The sequence below is a fragment of the Grammomys surdaster genome, unplaced genomic scaffold (assembly GCF_004785775.1).
Source record: "Grammomys surdaster isolate TR1022 unplaced genomic scaffold, NIH_TR_1.0 188, whole genome shotgun sequence".
In the NCBI taxonomy this organism is placed as follows: domain Eukaryota; kingdom Metazoa; phylum Chordata; class Mammalia; order Rodentia; family Muridae; genus Grammomys; species Grammomys surdaster.
Genome location: NW_021604633.1, coordinates 10,058,288 through 10,085,128, shown reverse-complemented (window position 1 = coordinate 10,085,128; position 26,841 = coordinate 10,058,288). Strand labels below are relative to the sequence as shown.

Below are 26,841 nucleotides of genomic sequence, written 5' to 3'. Positions count from 1 at the left end.
TAGGTCAAAATCTACATATATGATTACAAAGAAGATGCTATATGGTAAAGCTATGTTCATCAAAATCCAGAAAAACAGAAACTAAGCATAACATAATATTAGAACTCATAAGGTTATTTAAATGTGTTATTTAACTAAATATTCAATGCAACTATGTCAAATTATTATTTGTTCCCATGCTCAATGGAAATGAAATTGAAGTGCAAGAAATTTAAAGTAAGGCCCCTAGTTTGTGGATATTGCAAAACAACATGTAGGAGCAATTCATAACCCAAAATCTCTGTGCTAAATGTCTCCTTACTCTAATTGCCTTTGGGGGACATGCTTGCACAGCCTGGAGAAGATTCTAGACCTCATTGTAAACTGTTGGGTGCCTAAGAATTGTACACTTTGTCTTTTTCTGTCAGTTTGTCCACTTCAAGTTGGGTGAAAATGATCTGAAAGCTCCTTTCTCATTTGAAAAATATGACAATGCATGTGTTCATGTTTAAATTATGCCAGAAACTGTCAAGAAGAACCATTTCTGCTTAAATCCAAGGAATTAGTTTGTAATTAAATAGCTAAAATTTTAACCAGATGCAGTCCAGAATGAATTATGCTAATTAATTCCCTTCTTTTTCTCTTAAAAATTACCAAACTTGTATACTAATTTTATGAATATTTTTGCTATATGTATCTAGACATCCTTTAAAAAGGCCAATGCCTTGACTATTACAGTTTATCATTTCTCATATGAGATCCACATTCTGAATGCTGGATATTAAAGTGACCTCTGTAGCCACCAAAACAGTCTGCACAGTGAGCCATGAAGTGAGCAGGAAACTCTGTCGCAGTGGTTTTTTACCTAAGCTGAGTGAGTTTCAGCCTTTTCCTAGGAATTTGGGCCTGCGAATGGAATGGGGTGTAGAGTAATCTGAACCATACAATGTCAATATTCTAAAAAGGATGTCCAGGATTCCTGGCCACCAATGTCCCCAGGGCTGTCCTGATGTGAAGTTAGTTGAAAGGGATTCTCCAAGACTAGTCAGAAATGCGTATGTCAAACACTAATTGTAAAAGCATGTGCTTGACCAGACTTACTTTAGCTATACCCTTAAATATAATTTTTAAAAAATCATTTAGCTTTTTTTGTAATCAAAGAAATCTTCCATTATACAAACTAGTCTATAGAAGATAAAATTGGTTATGTATTCTGCTAAACTACACAAGAAAATAATGGTTATGAGGGGTTAGGAAGATGACACAGTACTTAAAAGGCATGCATGCAAAATGAATGCTCAAAATTCAGCATTCAGACCTGAAGAAGTAAAATGAAAGCCACCTAGTGTGGAAAGACAGCAGTCTGCCTGAAATTCCAGTTTTCAAAAGACAGAGACAGGAGATCTCTAGAAAGAGCTGCCTACCTAGAACAATCCTACTGATGAGCTGTGAAATTGACTAAGAGACCCTGCGGCAGTGAATAAGGTTGACTGTGACAATTGAAGATGACAAACATAATGTGTACATGTATCTACACACATGTTGGGAGCCGACTCTTAGCCGAAAGTGGCTATCATCTTTACAGCCATCTTGAGCCATATACCCTGACAAGAGACTTGTTTCAACAGCCTGCAATAGCTGAGCGCACTCTGATAAACATCTTGTTACACTGTTTAGTGCCCCCAGCTGCCAGGTGCTCCTGGTATCCATGGCTACAAGGCACGTGACGTAGTGGCTTCAGTTGAGATTGTCCACGAGGGCAAGTCACGTGGTAAAGGGTATAAATACCCGGATTTCCTTTCTATTGAGGAGGTAGAAAGTAGGAGGTAGTAAGTAATAGGAGGTAGTAGGAAGTAGGAAGTAGAGGAAGGAGTGAGAAAGTGAGAGGTGTCAGGAGACTGAAGGAGTGAGAAGATAGTAAGAAGAGAGGAGAATAAAGAAGAGACTTGAAGAGACGCCACCGGACTCTGTCTTGTATCTATCTTTTGCGTCTCTCGCCCCTTTTTTCCCCTTCCTCCGTCCCCACTCTCTCTCTTGCTAGACCCTGACCTGCTGACCGGAGCAGCAGAACCGGCCGGCCTTTACAAAATAGCAAAACCCGACGGCCGTTACAAAAGAAACGACAGTTACACACACACAGATGGACAAACATGTGAACATGTAAACACATACATATCACATATACACACATACACAAACTTTGAAAAAATGTTTATTATGGTAAATTTCATGTGTTTTTTAAGTCACTGGTGGGTTTTAGCATAAGCATTACATATAGGAAAGAAAAATCTACATCCAGAATAAGTATCTACTCCAGTAAGCAGAAAGCATTGTCCTTTCCATAGAGGAAGTGAAGAAAGTCAACCTGACAATGCTGGGATATCTAGTGTTCAATGTTGGTCTCTGGTGTTGGCAGGACTGGCACTGAGAAGCAACTGTAGCCAGATCAGCCTTGGTGAGTGTCAGTTATGTTGTTGAGCCCACACATAACACCCATAACTGCCACTGTGGCCATTTTATTAATGGGCACACTGGACAATGTCAGGACTGGCTGAGGAAAGAGGGTGAACACCAACAGAATGGGTCATCCTATCTACCTGATTATTGAACTCTTCCTCTGATGATATCATCTTTTGATGAGCATTTAAACAAGACACAAGCATCTTCATATGCTTTGCCTATTTGGGGGAAATCTATCCACATGCTTCTTCCCCAGATGTCTTTCTCACCAATTTTCTTTTTTTTTTTTAATTTCTTTTTTTTTTTTTAACATGAAATGCTTTTTTATAGCATGTTTTACAAGGGGAGGGGGTAAGAGGGTCCAGGTGGTGGAAAAGTACAAAATCTTCTTGGCCTGTGCCTTGAAACATGTCATGGTCTATATGGTACACTGCCTTGAATTATGATCTACCTGCAGTTCTTCAGAAGATATGGTACACTGCTTGAGTTATGGTCTCCCTGCTATTCTTAAGAAGACATGGTACTCTGCTTTGAGTCTATCTGCAGTTGCTAAGCAGGATCTTGCAGTTGCCAAGCTTCAGAGGACATTGTGCAGGTGGGGAAAGGTAGGGGGTAAGGGTAAGGGCGAGGGTCCTGGCTTCTGGCATCTCCCCCTTCTCTGTTTAGTTAGAGAAGGCGTCTTATGTTCAATCCCAACTATGTGAGTTTTGAATTTGGATGTCTAATTATGGGGGGGTCTTAGACAAGTTCACAACCCCAAAACACTGATGTGAGACGAGTCACATCGATGGTCGAAGGCTTTAGGCTGTCGACGATGGGCAATGTCAAGGGACTCTGATGTGGGTGAAAGGAGGGTGAGAGCCCTGTCTTAGGCCATGTAGGCTGCACCCACTCCCAGCACCACGCACTCCTTTTCGGCTGCATTGGGTGGGCCCCTGGGAAGTGGACCTACAATAATCCCGTCATTGGGCTAACTCACAGCCATCCTAGTCTCTTGTAAATGTTCAAGTTACCAACCATTTGTCAGTTTGGGGTGTAATATTGTCATAAAGGAAGGCTCCCCAATGTTAGCGGCCATAGCAAGGGTGGCCTTGGTTTAGGAAAAAGCCACCAATTTTCTAATCATTCTCTTTCCAAGTCCTGACCATCCAGCCACTCTATTGACTACAGCCCATGAATCAGTAAACAATCATACATCTGGCCATTTTTACTTCCAAATGAAATACATGACCGTCGGCACTGCCTGAAGTTCTGCCCACTATGAAGATTTCCCTTTACTGGTTTCTTTCAGGATTGTCCCCAAAAGAAGTTGTAATGCAAAATGAATGCTCAAAATTCAGCACTCAGGATGGTGCCTGCATGACATGCAAAACCATCAGTAAACCAGCCCTTTGTCTTTTCGCAGTCAAGCAATCAGAAAACATCACATAAGGCTATAGGTGCGTGATAGCAGCAGATGGTATTGTAATTGGAGTAAAAACCAGGGGCACAGGAAACTTCTTCATGCAACTTGCTTGTACCTTCAGGAACTGCCCTGGCAAGATCACATATATACCACTTTCATTTGATGCTATATTGCTGTTGTACATGTCGTACATTATAATAAATTATAATGTCTGTCGGTTAATATCTAGCTCATGATGAGCAGCGCAGGTTACATTGTAACTTGGTAGACCATGGTCAAATGTTCAGTTCCACTAAGGATACTAAGGGGTCGGGTGCAATAATGTATCATTCACCTTAGAAGGAATATCTCTGTGAGGACTGTGAAAGAACAGCATGGTTTCTGGTCGAGCACCCACTAGAAATCGCCAGAGACCCATATGATCCTAAGGAACAGCGTGCATTTCACCACGCTCCCAGACTCCAGGCTCCTGACACGAGGCTGAAGACTTCCATATAGTGAGGTCCTCCAGTCGCATAGGACAACGCCCACTAGCCCCTCCACAGGTAGACGGCATGACTGCAGGCCACAGGCCACATTAATAAGATACCTAAAGGCCAGAGGGGCATAGCAATTAAACATTCCTTCCCAGACCCTCCTTCTTGCAAAAGGTATTTAATCTCAGGCCTCCCTGAAAATACCGGGGTATAGTTTTCATCTATTTTCAACTATGACAATAAATATCTTAAGACCATGTACTATTTTTTTTTTCCTTTGGGACTCCCCGTGGGGAAGAGTGAAGCAGGCCTCAATTTACAGAGCCTCTGCCTAATCTCCCGCTGCATTCCCAGTCAAGGAGACCACTAGCCACCCAACCCAAGCAAACAAACATGACCCAGCCAGGTGAGTCACTGCAATCAAGCCAAGAACTCTCATCCCCATGGGACACAGCCGGAGCTCATCTGTTCCCCTCTCCTCTTCAGCTGCAGGCCAATCCAGCCCATATGCTTCAACTTGGGTCACAGCCCTGCCATGGCCCTCCAGCGGCATCTGGGCCAGGGCCCAAGAACTGGCCAGTTCCCGGCTGCCTTTTGGCCAGGGGACCCCCAAGCTAAGAGTTCTGACTCCCGTCAGGAACTCAGATTGTACTCCCCACTCCTGAGCAGAGTCCTGCTGCTTCACATAGCCTGATGTCCGCTGGCGCCAGCATGGAGTGAACACAGTCAAATTTCCACACCTCTGTTGTCCCCATGAGAAGCCCTACAGAGGCAGAACCCCCACATCAACCCAACTGGTCCCACACACATCGCAAACCAACATCTCTGCGTGTCTCATACCACTGAATTCCTAAAAATTTCACTGAGGTAGACAGTCCTTGAATTTTAATTGGATTTATTTCCCATCCTCTGATGTGAATATATGTTACCAATGAGTTTAAAGTATTTGCTACCTTCTACTCACTTGGTCCAATCAACATATTATATGTATAGTGCACCAATGTGATATTTTGTGGAAGAGATAGATGATCATTATCCCTTCTAAATAAGTAATGTCATAGGATTGGAGAGTTAAGATATCCTTGAGGTAAAATTGCAGATGTATACTGCTGGCCTAGCCAACTGAAAGTGAATTGCTTCTGGTGGTCCTTTTGGGCAGGTACTGAGAGAAAGGCATTTGCTAGATTGTTAGTTCCAATCCAGGTACCAGGAGATTTGTTAATTTGCTCAAGTAAGAACACCAGCTGGTACAGCCGCTTCAATCAGAGTTACTAGCTGATTGAGTTTTTGATAGTTAACTGTCATTCCCCACAGTCCAATCTGTTTTCTGCACTGTTCAGATAGGAGAGTTAAAGGCAGACATTGTGAGAACCACCATCCCTACTTCTTTCAAGTCCTCAATGGTGGCGCTAATTACTAAAATCCATCCAGAGATGTAATACTGTTTGAGAGTCACTATTTTCCCTGGCAGAACCTATTCTAAACGCTTGGATTTAACCTTTCCAATAGCAATAGCCCTCACTCCACAGTTCAGGAAACAATGTGAGAATTCTGACAACTTCCAAGTATATCTATACTAATTATACATTCTGTGACTGGGGAAATAACCAGAGGGTGAGTGCAGGGACCCACTGGACTTACTGTGAGTCAGACTTTAGTCAAACCTCCATTAATCACCTGACCTCTATAAGCCCCTGCTTTAGACAGAGGACCATAAAGTTTCTTGGGATCTCCCGGAGTCAGCATCAACTCAGAATCAGTATCCAACAGATCCCAGGAAGTCTGATTATTTCCCGTTCCCCAGTATACTGTTACCATTGTAAGAGGCCATAGGTCCCTCTGGGGAAGGACTGGAGAAACTGCTAACAGTAAACCTTTAAACTGTTTTATCAAGATTCTTCCTCAGGAGGACCTGGCCACCCCTTCATTCAAGGCTTCTCGGTCTACAAACTGGCTCAGGTCTGGAAACTGATTCACCAGCCAAGATTCCCTTTTGCTACAATCCAATGTAGCCTTTCTTTCATTTATTTGTTTGAGTACCTTTCCACTTGTACATATCAAACAAAAATTCAGTCAGCATCTTAATCATTTCATTGCATGATTGATTACCTAGTTCCAAAGGTCATGTGAGTCATGCCACCATAAAATCACTTTGTCTGTGCTGACCATTGAGTTAGGCCATTATGAACTTTTTCTCTGCTGTTCTTTACAATAACTATGATAAACTTTGCCTTTGTTGATTCATTGCTTCCAACTGGCCTGTGCTACCTCATGACCCAATTAAACCCATTCATTGTGTTTAATTCATCCATTTGAGCAGTAGCATCTCTAACCCCAAAGTATGGCACAAGAAAAGGGGTGGCAACAAAGCCCTTCAAATGCTCTGATGTCCCTCACCATTTTGTGTCTTATTGGGTTAGTGAAGGGCATGCCTTTTGGGCCTTCCCATTGTGGAGGATTAGGATTTACCCAGTGTACCTATTCTAGCATTGCTATCTCCCTGAGCCTTAAAATTTCTTCCATCAACATGAAGCCAAAGGATTTCAGACAAGTCCAACTCAGTTTTAAGAAGGGCATCTTTTGACAAATGCTTCACCCAACTATTCCAAGAAACTTTTGACACTTTTTTAAAAACTTTGCAAGCTTCCATATTAAATCTAAAATCTGCATCCAGAGGACCCATATCAACAAATAAAGCCTGATTTAGGTTTTTGCACCTTCCACTATTATTCCACACTCTTAAAATCCATCCCCACCTTATTCTTCAGATTTCTACTTGGATGAATCAGCAAACTCCTTAAGCTCTTTAGTAGCACACCTCCTGATGGACTACACTCTCCACCTTCCCTCTAAAACCTATGCCTTAATTCTGGTTATAGATCCAGAGGAAGCTGTTGATGGGTCTTGAGGAATAACACTGATACATTGCCTGGCATTTCAAGAAAGGTCACTACTAGTTTAGCAGACTATGAAGGTTAATCTCATCAGTCAACAGAGAAGAGGGTAATATTTCAAGGGGTAAGGGTGTGAGTAAATCTTCTACTGAGGTTTAAGAGACTACTTCCTCAAATGAGATAATCCCTTGAGAATCTAAGGATTCAAAGTTCTCAGCTTCAACAGGGCCCTACCACACATCCCCATCCCAAGTTACCAGATTCTGAATTTCCCTGTCATTCAGCCAACCCCATAATGAAGGCTTCAGTTTTATTTTTCACAACATGAGCTCTGTAGCTGTTAGAAAGAAGATTCTCTTCCAGGAAAAACTTTGACACCTCTTTGTATCCAGATGTTTATCCACTTCTGGAGCTGGTCAATTTATCACTAAGTTCACTGTTGTCCTTCACCGAAATCTGAGATGCTAGATGTTGGCTAACTTTATCATAGAGCTCATTCCTATGCTTTATCAATTTATCAAGAGATGCTAAGACCAACCAATGAGCATCATCATTTTCCTTATTTTTCAACAAACTGTCAAAATTTTTATTTGCAGGGTCAGGAAATGTAAAAAACTAAAATAAAATATTCAATAAAAAAAACCCACAGACCCACAGTTGTTCAATTTCAGCTTGCCTTTTTGACACAATTGCTGGATGCTACAATCTCCCACCTGGAAAAGCGTGCCCTTAACAATACTCTTAGCTCCACACCTCCCATCTGCCCTAAACTTTAGTTGCTAAACTCATCTGACCTCCTGCCTGTCAGAGTGGCCTACGTGGCCACTCCATTTTGAGATCTCACATGACTGGTCAACTTTTCTCCATCAGAAGCCTGGTGAATTCTGCCTCTCCTTTCTTGTATCTGTCCCCTTTCCTACAGGGACCCAGAAGTCATGCCTATTCCTTCCACTCAGAAATTATGCATGGCCTTCTTTACTGACAGGTCAAGAACCAATTTGGGAACAGGATCTTAGCATCAGAACCACCCATAAACCAGGCTGTCTTGAGAGGCTTCATCATACCTTTGCAGAACATGGCAGAAACATTCATAATGTCTCCTGCATCTTGGTCCATTCATTTCAGATTTAAAACATACAGAAGGGAAGAGAGACTAGTATTTCTGAGGTTCCTACAAAACCATTCTAGACAATTGAACTAAAATAAATGTTTTTTATGGCATAGAATTGCAGTCTTAAAGGATGAAGACAATGGAGTACAGTTTTATTTTAAAATGATTCCCAATCCTAGTATTGATTCAATTTTTGAGATTATTTTTATCATAAAGGAAATTATTTTAATTTTCCCAGTCTGAAGACTGTAGGCTAGGGAAAATCATTATATTCTCCATCAATACCTGTTATCTAAATATGTCTCTGAATTTGATACTGTGACAGTTCCTCTTTGGACATGGGTGAGAGGTGTGGTCTATTTATTTATTTGCTCTTTGCCTTTTATGGACAGTGATGTTAGCACATATAACAGCCCAACAAGAATAACAGTAAAGGACTGTGCTGGCCATGTCCCCAAAAGGACCAACTTTAATATATTCAATAATTCTTTTAAAAACATGTCTTCATTAAAATAATTGTATTTGTTATAAGGCATTGATAACAGATTTCTGTTGTCAAGGGTGTTCACAGGTTTCTCCTGACATCCTTTTGGCAGATGGAGAAAGATTTGTGTCCCTACCCAAAGCAGGAGAGAAACTAGATGACTAACTGCTTAGGGTCCCATCTCAGCTCCTTGGCAATGATAACTAGAAAAGTAACTGCCCAAGTTCCTAACTCCCATCTTATGGGTTTTGGTGTCCTTGTTTCTACTCTTTGATTTTTATATTATTTCTGGATAACATATATTCAAAATCCATATGAACATAAAAATTATGCCTCATTGAATCGTTTTGTGGCATTTCTGCCTTTAACAGAGAGCAAATTGGCAATAAGATACAATAAATTCAATAGTGATATGTTAGTCAGGAAAAGGGAAATTTCACATTCTAACTATGGTGACACCAGAAGAGGTGGTAACCATAACAGATACAGTTTAGAGAGTCTAATGTGGATTGTCTCAAATCAATAATTTATCATAATTTATAAGTAGGATTTATTGATAATTTATTTTCTTTCTTTGAAGAAATGGGGACAGGAGCCTAAATAACTTACCTAATATTAGCACCACGCACTCTAGTCAGACCCTGACCACAGGAGACCATCTCTAGAACCTTGGGTACTTCCCTAGGGCTCTACCTCTCTCATCACAGAGGTCTAGTTGGCCCTCCCAAACCTCTTACAGTTACGGGAAATGCTTAATTTTTCCTTGAACCCTCCTGGAATAGTGTGAGGGAGCTAGCAGGAAAATAGAGATCCCAACACCCCTGTCCTCTCCTACCATCTCGGAGGAGTTTGCTCATCTGTCTCACCATGTACAACTGGAGTGGGTCAAGTATTGGACTGTCATATTCAACATTGTATATCCAGCATCTATCACAGTTCCAGGCATAAAAGGTACATGACCTTTGTCAAGTAAATGAGACAGTCACCAATTTGAAAGAGCTCACAACCCACATCATGGCACAGAACAGGGGTCCTAGTTCATTAATGTAAACACACACAACACACACACACACCTGCACTCACTCACAAATGAACACACACGCAGAAGAAAGAAAGTAGCAGTTGGGAAGAGAAACCTATAATAGGAAAGATGTCAAAACTTGATCTGGAGAGAGAATTTCCAAGTAATGTGAACCCATTTATAGCCTACATTGGTGTGCTTGTTATCACGGATTGAAGGGATTTGCATAGTGCTTAAGCCGTTGATTGTACCTTTAGGAATATTCAACAACTAAGCTACCCTAATCCTAAATATAATCAAATTATAAAAGCCAAATGACCTTCCAGATGTCCAGGATGAATAATTGAAATCAGTCCTTCCTAAATCCCACGCCTAGCACATTATCCTGATGAAGTCTGCCTTTGTGTTTGGCTTCACTATTTAGAATGATTGGACTCCAATTTCTGGAGGCTTCTTTGAAACACATTCACAAACAAATTAGCTTAATTATTTACTGCTTTCCAACTCATATGAAAATGATTCTGTATAAAATAAGAGAGGGGGTGACTCCCTAAAAGAGAAGGCAGTATCAAGGCCAAGTAAAAGCCCTTTCCTGGGCATTCTGCTGCTCTCTTTTTTCTACACACAGGCATATTTAAGGTGCTTTTTCTGTTTTTCCAGTCTCTGTCTCTCCTGTTATCCTTGCAACTTTAGAAAGAGACCTTAATGAACACCTTCAGGACTAGAGTCAAACATGCCTATGCTCACGAGTGAACACAGTGGTTCTCAAGGAACCTTTTCCTGGGCATGAGGAGAACTTTTTGTTCATAAAGAGCCAACATAATGCTATTTTTTAATAAAAGTTTGTTCTCTACTAGGGATAATTTTCTCCCAGGAGTCTGCTGACAATGTCTGAAGTCATTTCTGGTTATTACATCTTTTGGAAAATGAGGGACTATATTCTAGATCCTCTTAATTGATTCAGACATTGCATTTAAGTGGGTTGTTTAGTGGAAACATGGTGTCTTCATTGCCATGTAGAATATCACCTCCATCTCATTGATTTTGGTGCAAGAAGGAAGAAGGCTGGAATTCAAAGGAGTACCAGGCACCTCATTTAGAAACCAATCAAATTCAACATTATACATAAACTCTCTAAACTTGATCTCTACAGTGGTCAAATATACATAGGGTGATGGATCTTCTGAGGGGACATGAAGTTAAACAGCAGGCATGTATACCTACTGCAGTGTTTACTGAATCAGGGGTAGTAATAAATGTAGTCATTAACACTTCGTATTAATGGATCCCAAACTCTACCGTGCATCTTAATTTACCTAGAAAGATTATTACAGTCCACAGTTCTAGGTCCTGCCTCCAAGTTCTATACTCTTCTTTCATGGGATTAGTTATCATCTAGCATGGGTATTTTGCAGAACACACTAAGTAATTCTAACCAACATGGATCATAAACAATTCATTGAGAAAGTTGTTGCCTAGGGGATAGCATTAAGTTTCTCCAGATTCACTGAACTAGACCAACAAAGTCTCCATAGAAAAGTCACAACTGTATCATCCTTTCTTACACTCCTCTTCTCTAGAACCTTCTGGAATAATCGTCTCACTTTCTCCAACAGTATACCTATTGTCTTCTCTGTCTCTGAGCCACAGTGTTATTACAGCTTTGCTCTCTTGTTCTATAAATGACATAAAATTTGTTCAGATGGCAATGAAGACACATGAAGAGGGAGAAGGTACTGCGTGTGTAGACTTCCTCTTGGAGAACATTAGGAAGTAGAGAAAATCTGGCTTTAAAATGAGCAAGAGTAGACATCCAGTCTTATTCTTCCTCTATTTGCTCTCTGAGCCTCTATATCCTGAGATACAAACTGAGAATGCCCTACTTCATTAGCAAGTATTCTTAATGACATAGACCACAAGGTAGTTCTGGAACTGTTCCGTCTTGTATGACAAAAAGACAATATCCCAAAGCTTTGTTCCATTTTGCTAGTCCTAGATTTACTTACCTCCATGCCTCTGAAGTGTTTCTATAATCAAAATGAAATGGGTGCACTCCCATTGAGAAAATCTGCAGTTTTAGGTTTTAGAAAGTGGTGTGAAGTGGGGTACAATGTAGAGGGGCACACACTGGTCATGTAAGTTACAGTTAGTATTGACGATAAGTACCTTCTTCACTTGCGTCACTGGCTCATAATAGCACTCTGATTCTTCTGGGCTATTTTAAATTCCATAGTTTTGTCAGCCTTACCTCCACTCTTAGCTCCCAAGACTAATTTGACCTTTATGTCCATTGCTTTGGAAATGGTCATTTATGGCCTCTAACATTTCTTGGAGTTTCTATAATGGATATTGCATATAAAAAATGTTATGCTCTAGAAAATACTAAAACCATCCCAGGTAGGAAAAGTAAATACTAGTAATTTTATCTCCATTAATTTTTATCTCTACTATGCATACAAATATGTTCATATTCACTTTTAATTCTGGGTCCTGATATAAGATGTAATACTTCAGATTTTTCTAGTGAGTTTCAAAAGAAAAAGTTCTCTCCCCCTCCATTGTATTTCTCTCCTTAATTCAGGTTTCTTTCCCTATACTTGTCACACAAACTGTTAATTGAAATTTTGGTTTAATTAAGTTTAAACAAGATTCAGCATGTAGTAGCTACAAGGAATTTACATTGTGCTCTCCACAGTTTAAAGCTGTTAATTTTTTCAATGTATATCATGTATACTTAGAAGCTTAGCATCATCCTTTACAAGATTAAAAACTACCCACCTACCTAGTAGTATGGTATCACTACATATTGTTAGGGAAGTAAACTACAGTTCTTAAGACTTTGCAATTGTAAAGTAAGCCAAATCTATATCTTTTTCAGGAACTTTGGGGAACATCTGTCTACTTCAAAGAACAAACTGATACAGATAGTTACATGGAGACTGGAGAGGCAGCTCTATAGCTAAGAGCACTTGGTACTCTCACATAGTACCTGGGCTCAGTTCCTAGCACCCACATGGGGAGGCTAACAGCTGTGTGTGTATGGCTCCAGAGGATCTAATGCTTTCTTCTAGTCTTTATGAGCACCAGATATGTATGTGATACAATACACACGTAAGCATTCGCTCATATGCACAAAAACAAAATAGGTAAATCTTTAAACAAAAAGAATTAAATTAGCTTTTTCCTAAATTAGATCTATTTCTCCACAGTTCGACTGATAATTTCTTATATTTGTCAAGGTTATTGACTTTGTTCTCTCTGTTTGGGGTTATAATCACATAATCTCGTGCTTCCATTTCCTCTCTTCAAATTCTCCCATATACCCCGCTTTTATCGCTTTCAAATTCATGACCTCTTTTTTCGTGCATGCGTTCCTAAATATGACGTGCTCATTCTGTATAATGTCGCTTTTGTGCCTGTTTCAGGACTGACAGTTTTGTATAGGATAACCAATTGAACTGCACTTCACTGGGTAAAACTATTTCTTCCGCTCTCAGCACTCCTTAGAATGTCTGTAGAAGCCCTTAAGGGGAAGTATTGTCTAGTTCACAGATAAAAATGTTTGCCTGTCCTCAAACCTTGTAGGCAGTCAATGAACTATGAATAAATACTATAAAAATTAATGGGCTCCTTAATTATATATCAGTTATATATTTGAGACTTATTAAAAATAAAAAATACTTAGGTCTATAAAAGATCCAAAATGTTTGCAAAAGTATCATTTCCATTGACTTTGAATCATATTAAAATGCAGTATATTCTGGTTTGTATATTTAATATTCTTCATTTTTTTTCCAGCACTGGCAATTGAACCAAGGACACTGTGTCTGCCTGGCCAGTGCTCTACATTTAAACTATATTACCTGTTCTTGTTCTGTCTTGATTTTTATTAATTATAATTATCTGGAACAGTCTTAACTAGAGTTTTACATACTGTACATACCATGACCAAGGCAACTCTTTCTTATAAGGACAACATTTAATTGGGGCTGGCTTGTGGGTTCAGAGATTTAGTCCATTATCATCAAGGCAGAATCATGGAAGCATCCAGGCAGGCATGGTGCGGCAGCAGCTGAGAGTTCTACATCTTCATCTGAAGGCAGATAGGAGAAGACTGGCTCCACATGTCTATGAGGAGGGTGACATTGTCGATCCCCATAGTGACACATTTCCTCCAACAAGGCTGTGACCTACTCCAACAAGGCCACACCCTCCTAATAGAGCCATTCGCTAGGCCAAGCATATTCAAACCACCACAGTAAATAACTGCTCTTTACAAAGTTATTGCATTTGAAGCCATTTGTAAGGGAAGGCTTTATCTTTCTAAAAAGAATGTTTACTATATCAACAACAAAACACTTGAACACAAACACTGCAAATTAAATGTACTCTTCCAAAGGCTGTATTTGCTGTATTCTTTCTTGTGTATATAATTTGTGCTGTATAGAATACAGCAGAAGTGGGAGAATTTTTCCCCTTGATCTGTCAGTTGATTTTTTTTCTTTTCTTCAATGTTAGAGGATTTATGAATTTGGATAATACAAAAATTATCATCATAGTATTTTTCAGGCTTCCATAACTATGTTCCACCAACATTTATCCAGCATACACTAATTATTTTGCACATTAGATGCACACTAATAGTTTCCATGGTGCTTTATAACCAATAGACTGAATGTTTCCTGTAGGCTATGGATCAAAGCTGAATTAGAGATACTTTCGCTAAGTTCATAATAATTAACCTACTACCATGTGTGACTTGGGAATTAAAGTCATTAATGATTTTATAATATTTTCCTGCTTCCATCTGGATATGCTTAGGCAAGATAGTTGATCTTGAAAGATGTGTTCTCTTTGTACATAACTTGTATGGTTTGCATTGTCTTCAAAGTGCTTTTGAGTTAAGATTGTATATGCTCTAGCAAGAAAATGCATTCTCCAGATTTGTCAACATGCAACAACAAGTAATTTTGTGCCATTTCCATCTGTAAAATCTCAAGTATCATTTTCCCATTTTACCTGCTACCAGTTTTCTCTCAAGGAAGCAAGTTAGGTGACAGCGACCCCACCCTCTTTTCTCAGCCCACACCATCTTTTCTCCCTCTGTAGACTTATATTTAAATAGCCCATTTGGTCACCAACCATTTCTGTAGAAGAAACCATGGTACAAATTGAATAGAACATTTTAAAGATGTCATGTCCTATATATAACATATAGTCACTCTCAACCAGATAATAAAACTACTTTTCTCTGAAAGATTAGGATTGTAGCTCAGTTGTAGTATACATGTGAGACCCTGGGTTTAATATGTAATGCGAAAGAGAAAGAAAGAAAAAATGTGGTATGAAATGATGAATTGTTATTTTGTTTGATTAGCTCAAATGATATTTAGGTTGAAAGGGGTATCCAAAGGTTCCAAAGGTTAATCTTCCTGGGAGGGTAGGGACTATGAAAAGTCTCCAATTGCATTTGAATACAGGGTTAAGTCAATATCCATTTGTCCATATATATTTACATTGCTTTATATTTATTCTATATGTATAAATGCCCACATAATCTATTGCTTATCTTGTTTTAAGACTGTGTAAAATACTGGACATCTATTTCCACATGTAAACCCCACAAAGGATCCAAAAGGCAAATATTTATTTGTTCAATTTTCCAGAGAAAAGAATCAAATATTTATGGTTAGAATTTGCCCAAAGTTACTAGTAAGATATTAATGGGGCTACAATTCTAATCCAAGTTATTTAATTCCAAATGAAAGACATCAACTATTTATGTGTACATGCATAAACATGAGAATATTGTGAACATTTAAGAAATGATTGCAGGGATGTTTATTTTAGTAAGAAACACAGCAGTCCTGGAGGCACCAATTCGTCTTCAAAATGCCACATAGAAACTCCACCATCCTTAGGCTGTCTGAGAATGCATCTATGTTAACATAGAAGTTAGCAGAACTGGAATACAATATTTAAAAATCTAAGCCTAGACCTAGTTCTCCCAGTCAGGGCTCACTTCCTAAGGGTTTTACAACTTCTCAAAACAGCAACTCCAGGCAAGAAGCCAGCCCTCAAAGCATCAGCCTTTGTGGGACATTTCAAATCCAAAACATACCATTCTGCCTCTGGATGTCAAATGCCATCTCATAGGGCAAAATGCCTTTGGTTCAGTTTTAAAAGTTTCCATAGTTTTAATCATTCTAGCCCCATTCAAAAGCCCAAGCATCTTTTAAGGGTCAATACAAAAAAATTAACTATAAACTCCTATAAAATAAAACATGACATATAGTAAACATTCCCATTCAAAAAGAGAAGAACTGAAGGATAGATCAGACTAAACACCAACTGGAAAGCATTTAACTCTGTAGCTGCTCACATTGGCAGGCCTGGATTCCACAGTGTATGTTCCCTCCTTCCACCGTGTGGAATCCAGGTATTAAAACTCAGGTCATCAGCCTTGGTGACAGGTGCTTTTACCTGTTAGGCCATCTCTGCAGCCTGAAATGTGTCTTTCTGTTGTGTTTTGGTTTGTGTTTTTTTAGGGTTGAGGGGCTATTTGAAATAAGATCTCAGTCTGTAACCCAGGCTCTCCTCAAACTCAGAAATTCCCCCTTCCTTAGCGTTCCAAGAGCTGGGGTTTAGGGTTAGCTATAGATCAACTTTGGCCAGAACTAAACTCTGTGACTGTGACTTGTCATTTAGATTGTACACCCTGTTTCCCCCAATCAAGCACCAGAATCTGACAGGGTAATTGAAGTTTTGGAGATATCTTGGAAATGGTGGAAGTTTAGAAAATTGTTTTTCCTGGAAATTTCTGAGATAACTCTGAGACTTGGTCTTAAGGGAATAGGTTGCTAAGAAACATCTCCACATATCCCAGTGAAAATATGCCTTTATAATTAGTTTTATATAATTAGTTTTTAGTTTTTTATAATTAAGTTTAAAATAGTTAAGAAAAATTCCTCACTGATGAGACTTGGTATCATTTAAAATTGAAATGAAACTCAAAAGCTATATGCAAAAGGGTTTCAGTGTTTAGCAATTCTGTAGGTGGGGCCTGGTCTGATGACACAGATTTGTAAGAGTGTATGTCTTACCCCAAAGCATGAAATCAGCCATGAGAGTAATTTATATCAGAGATTAACAAATGCTATACATGAAGCCTCTCACATTCAACACTATACGCAATTATTGAACATTCACTAACACTGATGGAAAATGTTTTAGTGTGTCTTGTAATAAAAATTTCATGGTTTACAATGTACTTTATCCAATAGAGTTCTCAATGATGTGTATGGGAGAAATTTGTTTTCGACCTGAATGAAGTTATGAATTAAGACTCATCTGAATCTCTATGCAGCTGAGTTCACATCACCCAGGAAGGACAGTACAGGATGCTGCCCTCCTTACAGGAATGATGCATCTCTGGTGAGATTCATGAGGCATGGCAGGCTCATTCCTTGTAGTCTGAATCAGGAAAGTAAGAAGAAATCAAGATCAACATGCTCTGCTTTCCTGGGGTAAAGAAGCAGAAGAGCAGTGAGAAGCAATCTCACTGACGTGGACCTAGGGGAACTTTTAGTCTAATGGCTGGTGGAAAAGGAATAAAAATATTTAAATAAATTAAGACTGACTGATACAAAGAAAGGAACCATTCTAAGCTTCATCACTGAAGAAGATTTTTAGAATAAATTCTAGGCCCTTTTGAAGCTCTGTTTCTATTGCTTCAAAATAGGCAAAAGAGATCTTGGGTCTTACACATGTTAGCATTCCCCTGGTTGCTGAGTGAATTGTCCATCATCACTCCTTCCCAGAAAATGAAATTAAGAAACATTACCTACCCATAGTTAAATGCAGCCTTTTAACCCTTTAAAAATAATAACATACAAGCTTCTTTATAAGTGAGTGACACAGGATATTTTACCCAAACAACAGAAAGCCACAGCACTTGAACAGCCTACAACAGACTCTAGCTAGAGGGTATTAGGGCAGGCCATCTATTAACAAGTAGTTCAACTCACAGGAGATTATTCTGTGCTTTTAGAGAAAATAACCAGTATGTGCTCACAGATAATATTTTCTTTAATCTATCTCATAAATCAGCTAGCTCTCTTCTCTGTAAAATTATGCATTGTTATCTCTCTAAAGTCTATCCTGGAACACAGTGCATCTACAGGGAAAGATTAAGTTGGGTAAGGAAGAGAATATACAAGTTTTGAATGAAAGTGGACTAGGAAAACAACTTTTGTGCCTATAGGATATATGTCCTAATGTCTTAGTTCAGAGGTTGCAGAATACAGGATCACCAAGCTCCAGTTCCTATGACAAAGCAAGAGTCAAGAAAGACCGAATAACAGACCCATTGCGGTGTTGTTAAAATTGGTGCATACTAACAATTGGATACTCTAGTTCACAGTGTTTCCCTTTGACTCACTGGGCAAGGACACATCCACAGCCTAATAAGATGGCAGAGGAGGAACAAGTACCTCCATGTCCATTCTCTTGCCAGCAAACTTGATTCACAGTCTTTCAATCCCACTCCCCAGTTCCATCTACAGTGTGGTTCTCAAATATGGCACTGGACTTCTTATGGGGGAACTTTAGAAACTGATGCCCTGGCTCAGCCTCAGTATTCTGATGGAATTGCTTCATGGTTTGGGCTGATCACGAGGAATTTTAAGAGCTTCATACTTTGACAAAATCAAAGCCTTGAGTAGATGACTGTGAGACACTAAGAAAATATACACTGTCTCAATTTTGTGATTAGTAAGTATGGAGCATGGGGTGGGAATATTTTGGACCTCTTAGATTATTTGTTAGTTTGTGAAACCTTGTAGCCCAGACTTGCCTCAAATTAGCAAATATTATGACTTAGTCTCTTTGGGTTGGAATTTCAGGTGTGAACCATCACACCCAGCCTGGTTTTACATTTATCACCATTCTAGTGTGATGTTCACGGCAATGAAGTCTGGAGCTGGCCTGGATAATAAGGCTTTCATTTAGTGGATGCCAAATGAATCTCTTGGAACAGTAGCTGCACCGCACCACTGGGCACCTATTTACAAATATTCAGACCTAACCCCAAAATTTTCTCAAAATCTGAAGTCAGAACAGTGGTCTATACTTTAGCATGTCCTTCAGGTGCTTGATATTCAAGGCAGAGTTTGAAATCAGCAGTCAGAGCTTGCTTGTTTATCAAACCTGCAGAAGCAACACCAAGGACTCTATTCCAGACAGATGAATGAGATCAGAGTAAAATGACATGTGTATACATATTCAAGCATGAGAAACACCAAAGTCTTAGCAAATTCCCTCCTCAAAACTCTTGCCTAGGGATGAGCAGATGGTTCATGAAGACCTGAGTTTGGATTCCCAATCCCCACAGAAAATATACCACATAATGGTGTATGCCTGTAATTTCAGCCATTGAGATAGACACAGGAAGATCCAAAAGACTCACAGGTGAACTGGCCTAGCCACAATGCAACCAAAAGGTCCACCATCATTGTGAGATAAGATCTCCAAATGTAAGATGTTGTGCAATAAAAGAAGACATACAAAGTCACTGCTGGCCTCCACTTGCCCATGGGTGGCACACTCACCTGCACATGGATACACTTCCACGTCCCCTACCCCAACAGCAATAGAAACCCTTGCCTAGAGATAAACATACTCCTTATAAAAAGTACAATATTGACAATTCTACTCATAGATGAAAAGCTTCTTTTGACTATGCAAATAATCACTCATGTAGGTTTCAAAATATCCAAAAGTCTAACTACATATGTGGAAATCACAAGTGATTCTGGCCACATGAAAAAAAATTCACTGGTAACTGTTTGTACTTCTATCCTTAGAACAGATTCGATCAGTTATAAAAGCTACAGAAGAGACAATTCTATCAAGGTTATAATTGGGTCAAAACAAGATAAAAGCTGTTAGAAGAGACAATTATGTCCTGCTTAGACAGACGTCTGGCTATATTTCCACTGAAGCTTAGACAAATCAGATTTTACTGCAAGTGGCAAGAAAAGGCATCTCTTGTTTAAATGATTCTTGAAGAAGGTGATAACATCATGCTTAGTTTCCTGTGTTCACCCTGTGAACTAGAAAGCCTCTTCATCATGATTCTGAATGTAGAAACTAAGGCATCTCATTCAGCTTACCAGATAGATGGTCAGAATGCACAGACTTAAGAATATCAATCTTTAATGAAAAACAGGACAGCCTCATGTTTTACCAGCAATGGATGAATTCCCAGAAAGTTGGAACCCCCATGTGCACTGGTGACCTTTAAACATATAACAAGCATTTGGAAAAGAGGAGTTCTCATGAATTTCCAAATCCATTTTCTTTCTGTCTGTGACCCATCAGCTTGTTTACTGTCAGGGAAGCCAAACTATTAAATTTTTAACAAACTTGCCTCTTTGCATTTTCTGCAGTCAGGGTGAAAAGCCTAGCATAGACACTGGGCTCACATATTCAAACCCAAGATTTCTCACTACTTTAAATGAAGCCAAACTGGTAAGAAGCTAAAATGTTAATGCTTTAAAATATAATTGCTATTTTACAAAACCACTGAGTATTCAGTGATTGACCAATTGAAGGGTCTATCAAGAGCCTTTCCTCACCTTCAAGAAGGTTTTTCTTTTGAAAAACATCCAAATGTATAATGCAATGTCAGAGGGTTGACCTTGGAATAGGCTATAGCAAGGGGTCATAAAGAAGAAAATATCCAGGGCACATGGTGAAGAGTTTGGGAACTCAAAGATGGAGCATCTGTTGAGGGCATGCAGGCAAAGTGAATATGTATGTATGTATATATGTATGTATGTATGTATGTATGTATGTATGATGTATGTACGTATGTATGTATGTATGTATGTATGGTTGTATGGTTGTATATATAAAATTCTGTCAATAAAGACCTCTTAAAGAGACAAAGCAAATGTTGATTATTAAAAGGTACATGTTGGAAAGAGGTGTTATGTCTGTTAGAATCTGTGAAAACAACTTACCATCATTATAACATAAATCAACATAAGCAAATCTATATTATCAATGAGGTGGTTGAGTGGATAAAAGATTTTGCTATTGCTACATAAGCCTCATAGCCTGATTTTGATCCTAATACCCAGAGAGAAAGAGGAAAGAGAGAACTGACTACTGACTACTGAGTTGTCTTCTGACTCACACCACATGCTGCTGTACATCTATGTGTACACTCACATAAACACAGTAATAAAACACAAAATAAACAAATAAATACAGTTATATCATATGGCTACTTAAGTACCAACACACACACACACACACACACACACACACACACACTATGCTAAATATTTGTAGAAATATTTGCAATTATCTAATTGAAAACCTACCCAATCAAATGTTACAACATTGTCATTTCTCCCAGTGGCTCCCAACTTAAATCCACATTAGAATTGCCTAGACAGAATTTTTAGATTTCCATACCCATGTGATGCCTCTAATTAATTAAAAAATCTCTCTGTGATTGGGACTCAGGCATTGATATTCCTAATTTTCCCTCCCCCAGTGTTCAACTGTCTTGGAAAACTGAAGTCTTAGCCTTATCCCTGAAATGAATTTCCACCCAATGACCTGGGCTCACTCTGGTTCTCACTTCAAAGTTGTGTGCAGTAGTTATGATTGTCACCTGTAAACAACCAAGAATGTCCTTAGGTTCAATAATGGCTGGCCTAGACAATGGTCAGATTGGGGAATCAGCTACACAAGAAAAAGTCTTTGTTTATGGCTAACTGTATGTTACAATATTTGTAATTCAACTCCACTGAAATAAAATGATTTGATTTTGTTGTTGTTGTTGTTGTGGTGGTGGTGGGGGTGGGTGGGGGTGGTGATTGTTGTAACTGAATCATGATATTACCTGTGTATAGCCTAAATAAGCATGATGACTGTGGACAGATGAGTTTCTTTAGAGTCCTTTTTGCTGTATAAAAGAAGAGAGCACACTTTTATTTTGTCCATTTCCAGAATAGGATTCTGGAAGTGAACCTTTATTATTGTCCTCAACAATCTATAATTCAGAGAACAACCCCAAATTATCTGCATCTTGTATCTAAGTTTAGACTAGATAGTTTTAAAGATGTTTCTCATCTTTTAATGGTCTGATTTAATGGTAGCTTTCTTTGTCATTTGTTTTACAGTGACTGAGATTCATACAGTGATACCATAACTCATTGTTTCTGCACTGTAACCTGGCTGCTGTGTAGGGTACACAGTAAGCACCAAATATCTAAGCTTTTCACAAGACAACATGAACCTCATGCATCATTCATCCAGGGAGTGTAAACAGACATCTCTGTCAGGGACCAACAGAATATTCTGTTTTTAATATAAGGCCTGATTTTATATAGAAAAAAATATTGTCTTCAGAGGCAGTAACTGGAAGGAAATTACTGGCCCTGGGGGCAAAGATGTGAAAACATAAAGAGTTCTATTTTCCACTTTGGCCAAATGGTAAATAAGTCACAAGTGAAATAGCTTTGGCACTATTAATTCTCAAAAGGAGACTTCAAAAAGGCTAAAATCAGCACATAATTTTTCATTTTCTTGTTTCTGGGAGCCTCAAATGGAACAGTTTCAATTCTAATTTAAGATTGGTTGCCAAAAACTGATTGAAAAAATATGGTTCATGAATAAGTTGTTTAGGTGAGCATTTTTAAAGCTGGAAATTAATACTCCTTCAATGGAAATGGCTTTTTACCATACATTTGATCCATTTAATAGAAAGGAACTCTTTCCCTCAGCTTTGGAACAACCCAATGCCTACAACTAATTGTTGGTGTTTACTCGATCTGAAAATTATAAGGCAAAGTTGGAAACTTTATAAGCTACATTTCAAATGGAAATATTTTGCATAGTTCTAACATTCTGCTTTAATTCTTCATTTCCCTTAACAATATTTGACTTAAAATGTATATCACTGTCTTCATATTCTCTTACAGAGATAGTTTTTACCATTCAGAACCTCAAAGAACTAATGTTGGAGAGAGTACATAATTCTTAGCTATATTTTTTAAGATTTCATTCAACTTCTTTTCACTTACAAAATCAAATTATTTCTCTGTATGAAATTGTTTTCTTGTGCTCAAAATAGACTGTTGATACAAATACTTCTGAGAAATTCCTTCGTTCACAACCAGAATATCTTTGGTTGCCTGAAGAAAAGACTTCTACTCTTTTCCTTCCACATACTACTCATTGGTGTATAACTAAGACCAGCACTCTAGGTACCAGAAGAATTAAGTTCAGGCATGCTCATTGTTAGAAGTTTATTTTTATGAGTATGGATGAGTGTTTTCACTGCATACATGTGTGCCACATTTATGCAGTCTCCTCAGAGGCCAGAAGAGGATAACAGTTCCCATGGAGGTAGAGTGACAGGTCATTGGGAGCCATCCAATAGATACTGGGAACCAAACCTGGGTCCTGTGCAAGAGCAGCCAGTGCTTTTAAGTGCTGAGCCCTCTCTTCCATCTCACTGTTGGAAGTTTTAACTGCTCTAATATAGTGTGAATCCTTCTGAACCTGGTTGTTAAAGCAATAACTAGCTTAAACTAGTTTACACTGCATTCAATCACTTAAAGCAGTTTAATCTTAATCTTAGTCTTGTCCAAGCCACACCTAAAGAACAACTGTGCTTAAAATTAATTGTCTTAAAGAACAGCACACTGGTAGGAAAAGGCATATATAATATATGAAAGGACCAAGATACTATCCTTCTTTGGTGGAAAAAATCTCAAAAGATCTTATAATTCTGAGATGAAAAGACAAATTGACAAAGCACATGATAGGTAATTACAGAGACAGGGCCAGTGGAAGAATTCAAAGAATGTAAAACATAAAATACACATGCAAGCTTGGCTGGTAAACAGAATATGTTTTGGATTGTTGCTCTGGAAACAGTTATCTGGAGGTAGGTATATAGTATGCCTGAGCTTCAATAGAAGTTAAAGCATAATCCTCAAATTCATGCTGGATGAGATATTAAGGTATATAGTGGTCTGAATGAACACACCGCCCCCCTACCCCATAAAACCATAGGGAGTAGCACTAATTGGAGGTGTGACTTTGTTAGAGAAAGTGTGTCACTGCAGGTGTGCTTTGACACTTCAAATGCTCAAGCTAGTCCTAGTGTTTCCCTCTCTCTCTTCCTGTGCCTGCTGATCCAGGTGGAGAACTCTTGGCTCCTTCTCCAGCACCATGTCGACTTGTGTTACCACATGATTCCCTCTGTGATGACAGAGGACTAAGCCTTTGAACTGTAAGCCAGCCCCAGTGAAATGGATTTTCATGGTCATGGAAGTGTTGACATGGTCATAGCATCTTTCACCTCAACAGAATCCCTACCTAAGGCAGAAAGCCATCACAAAGTTGTAGGGTAGGGGGAGGAAGTAAATGTTTCAAATGCTCACCTATGCTAGGTGCCCCGATACACATTAGATACTGTATCTCTACAGCCTTTAAAGCCAGGTAGACAGCACTCCGTGTTTTTGTTTCTTCTTTAGTAGAGCCACACCCTAGTCCTGATGTGCTGACCAAAGTTTGCAGGGTATTACTAGCATTTGCCAACCTCATACAGAGACCTGCTCTAAAAGAATGTAGCAAGGCTGAGCTTGTAAATGAGACACAAGAAATACATATATCTGGTCCTCTAAGCCAGCATTTTCAGCCCAGTGTGAGGTATCATCAATAATATTAGTATAGTGTAAAACATCAAAGAATTTTTTTGTATATGCTAGGTGAAATTTAAGTTCATTAAACAAAGGAAAGAAGTTTGTGGTGATACTTGTAACTCCTATAATCCTGGAAGAGGGGTCTTTTGTGGTTGCAGACATAGAAGAATCTAAGTAGGCAAACACCTCCACAAATTTTAGTAAGATCCCCTAAAACATAGACATGACACACAGCATGTCTACACAGCCAAACGCTTCTTACATGAGCTGTACCATTTTGCTAAGATGAAATGTTCTATTAAAGAGATGAATTGTCTCTCTTTGGTCAGCTCATCACTGAACTTGTGTTGAAAGAAAATCTTTTTGAAAAAAAAAAAAAACACTAATAATATCATCCCTCATTGATCGTGCCTCCATGATCATGGATATGTACAGTTTTGTAAGTAGTTCATAAGCAGAAGCATTTGAAGACACAGGAAGGTTCAGTGAATGACTCCAATGGTACACTGGCCCTTCTGATGTACTGAAAGTGCTGAATGGCCTCAAACTTATAGAGATCTGCCTGCATCTGCCTCCAGAGTGGTGGGATTAAAGTTGTTTGCCACTTCACCTGACTTTATTGCTGAAATCTTAAGACAATGAAGGATAGCATTCACTCTGAAATGGACCAGGAAGCATCTTAAATGCAGCACCTTATTGCTGGTCTTATCCCACTAATCACTCCTGATAAGTTCTCCTTTTAATGCATTATCAAATCTACCCAAATTTATTCTTTTATTTAAAATAGATTTTTTCATACATTATATTCTGAATACAGTTTCCCCTTCCTCTATACCTTCCAGTTTCTTCCCACTTCACTTCCTATTTGGATCCACATACTCTTGGGGAAAAAAAAGCAGGCATCTTAGAAACAATAATAATATAAAAAAATTGTAATATGACAAAATAAACGGCCAAAGGCACAAAAAACTTATATTGACATAGACATTCATGTTTGCACACACAGGAATCCCATAAAAACATGAAACCAGAAGCCACAGTATATACACGAAGAACTTGTAACAGAAAAATTAGTCTTGACTTAACATTATGAAACAAAGAGCCTCCAACCTCCAAAAACACTACTGAATTTCTTTTGTGTTGTCCACCTAGTACTGGTCATAGGGCTTCCTTTTAGAAGTGATTTGTTTCTCCAAAATAATCAGCAGAGGTTGATAGAGAGAGGAAACTGGGTGTGAGAGGGGGTGAGGAGTAGAGTGGGGATGGGGAGGACTTGTGGAGAGAAGGGATGTGGGAGAGGACCAGGAGTGAGAAGACAATAGATGAGGCAGGGGCATCTCTAGCAGTAGTTGGAGACCTGCGACAGTGGGCAAGGGGAGGTTCCAGGGAGTCTATTGGGGTGACACTAGCTGAGACTCCCACCAGCGATGGATATGGAGACTGAAATAGCCACCTCCTGTAGCCAGATGGGGCTTCCAGTGGAGGGAGAAGATCATCAACCCACTCAAAAAACCTTCAACTCAAAATTTGTCCTGCCTACAAGAGGCACAAGTATAAAGATGGAGCTGAGATTGAGGGTACAGCTGGGCCAACTTGAAGCATATTCCATATAAGAGAGCCGATCCCTGACACTATGATACTGCTCTGTGCTTGCAGACAGGGGCCTAGCATAACTGTCTACTGAGAGGCTTCGTCTAGCAGCATATGTAAACAGAAGCAGAGACCCAAAGCCAAACATCAGATGGTGCTTGGGGAATCTTGTGGACGCGTAGCGAATAGAATTGAGCAAACTGGAGGGGTCAAGGACACCACAAGAAGACCCACAATGTCAACTAACATTGGCCCACGGGGTCTCACAGGGACTGAACTACCATCCTAAGAGCACGCGGGGCTGAATCTAGGCCCACTCCACATTTGTAGCAGATGTGAAGCTTGATCTTCATGGAGGCCCCCTAACAACTGGAATAGAGCCTGTCTTTGACTTCATTGCCTGCCAATGGATTTCTTCCCCCTAACTGGACTACCCAGTGGGGCCCCAGTTTGAGAGGATACACTTGTAACTGGATGTCCCAGGGTAGGATAGCCCCCAAAGGGGGTTTCCTTTCCTTCAAGGAGAGGGGTCAATGGGGGAAACGATTCATAAGTGTGGAACTGGAGGGTGAGAAGGGACTGGGGAATCAGGATATAAAGTAAATACACAAATTAATTAATTCTTAAAAAGAGTTGTTTTTTTTTTTTCTCCAGTGAGAGAAAAAAACTCCCTTGGAGAAAACTAGTTTTTC

The 26,841-nt window shown here is 39.2% G+C and overlaps 1 pseudogene; it reads right to left on the bottom strand.

The window, feature by feature from the left end:
* Positions 1-2,222: 2,222 nt before the first annotated feature.
* LOC114622373 overlaps positions 2,223-26,841 on the bottom strand; it is a 169,871-nt pseudogene continuing 145,252 nt past the window's right edge.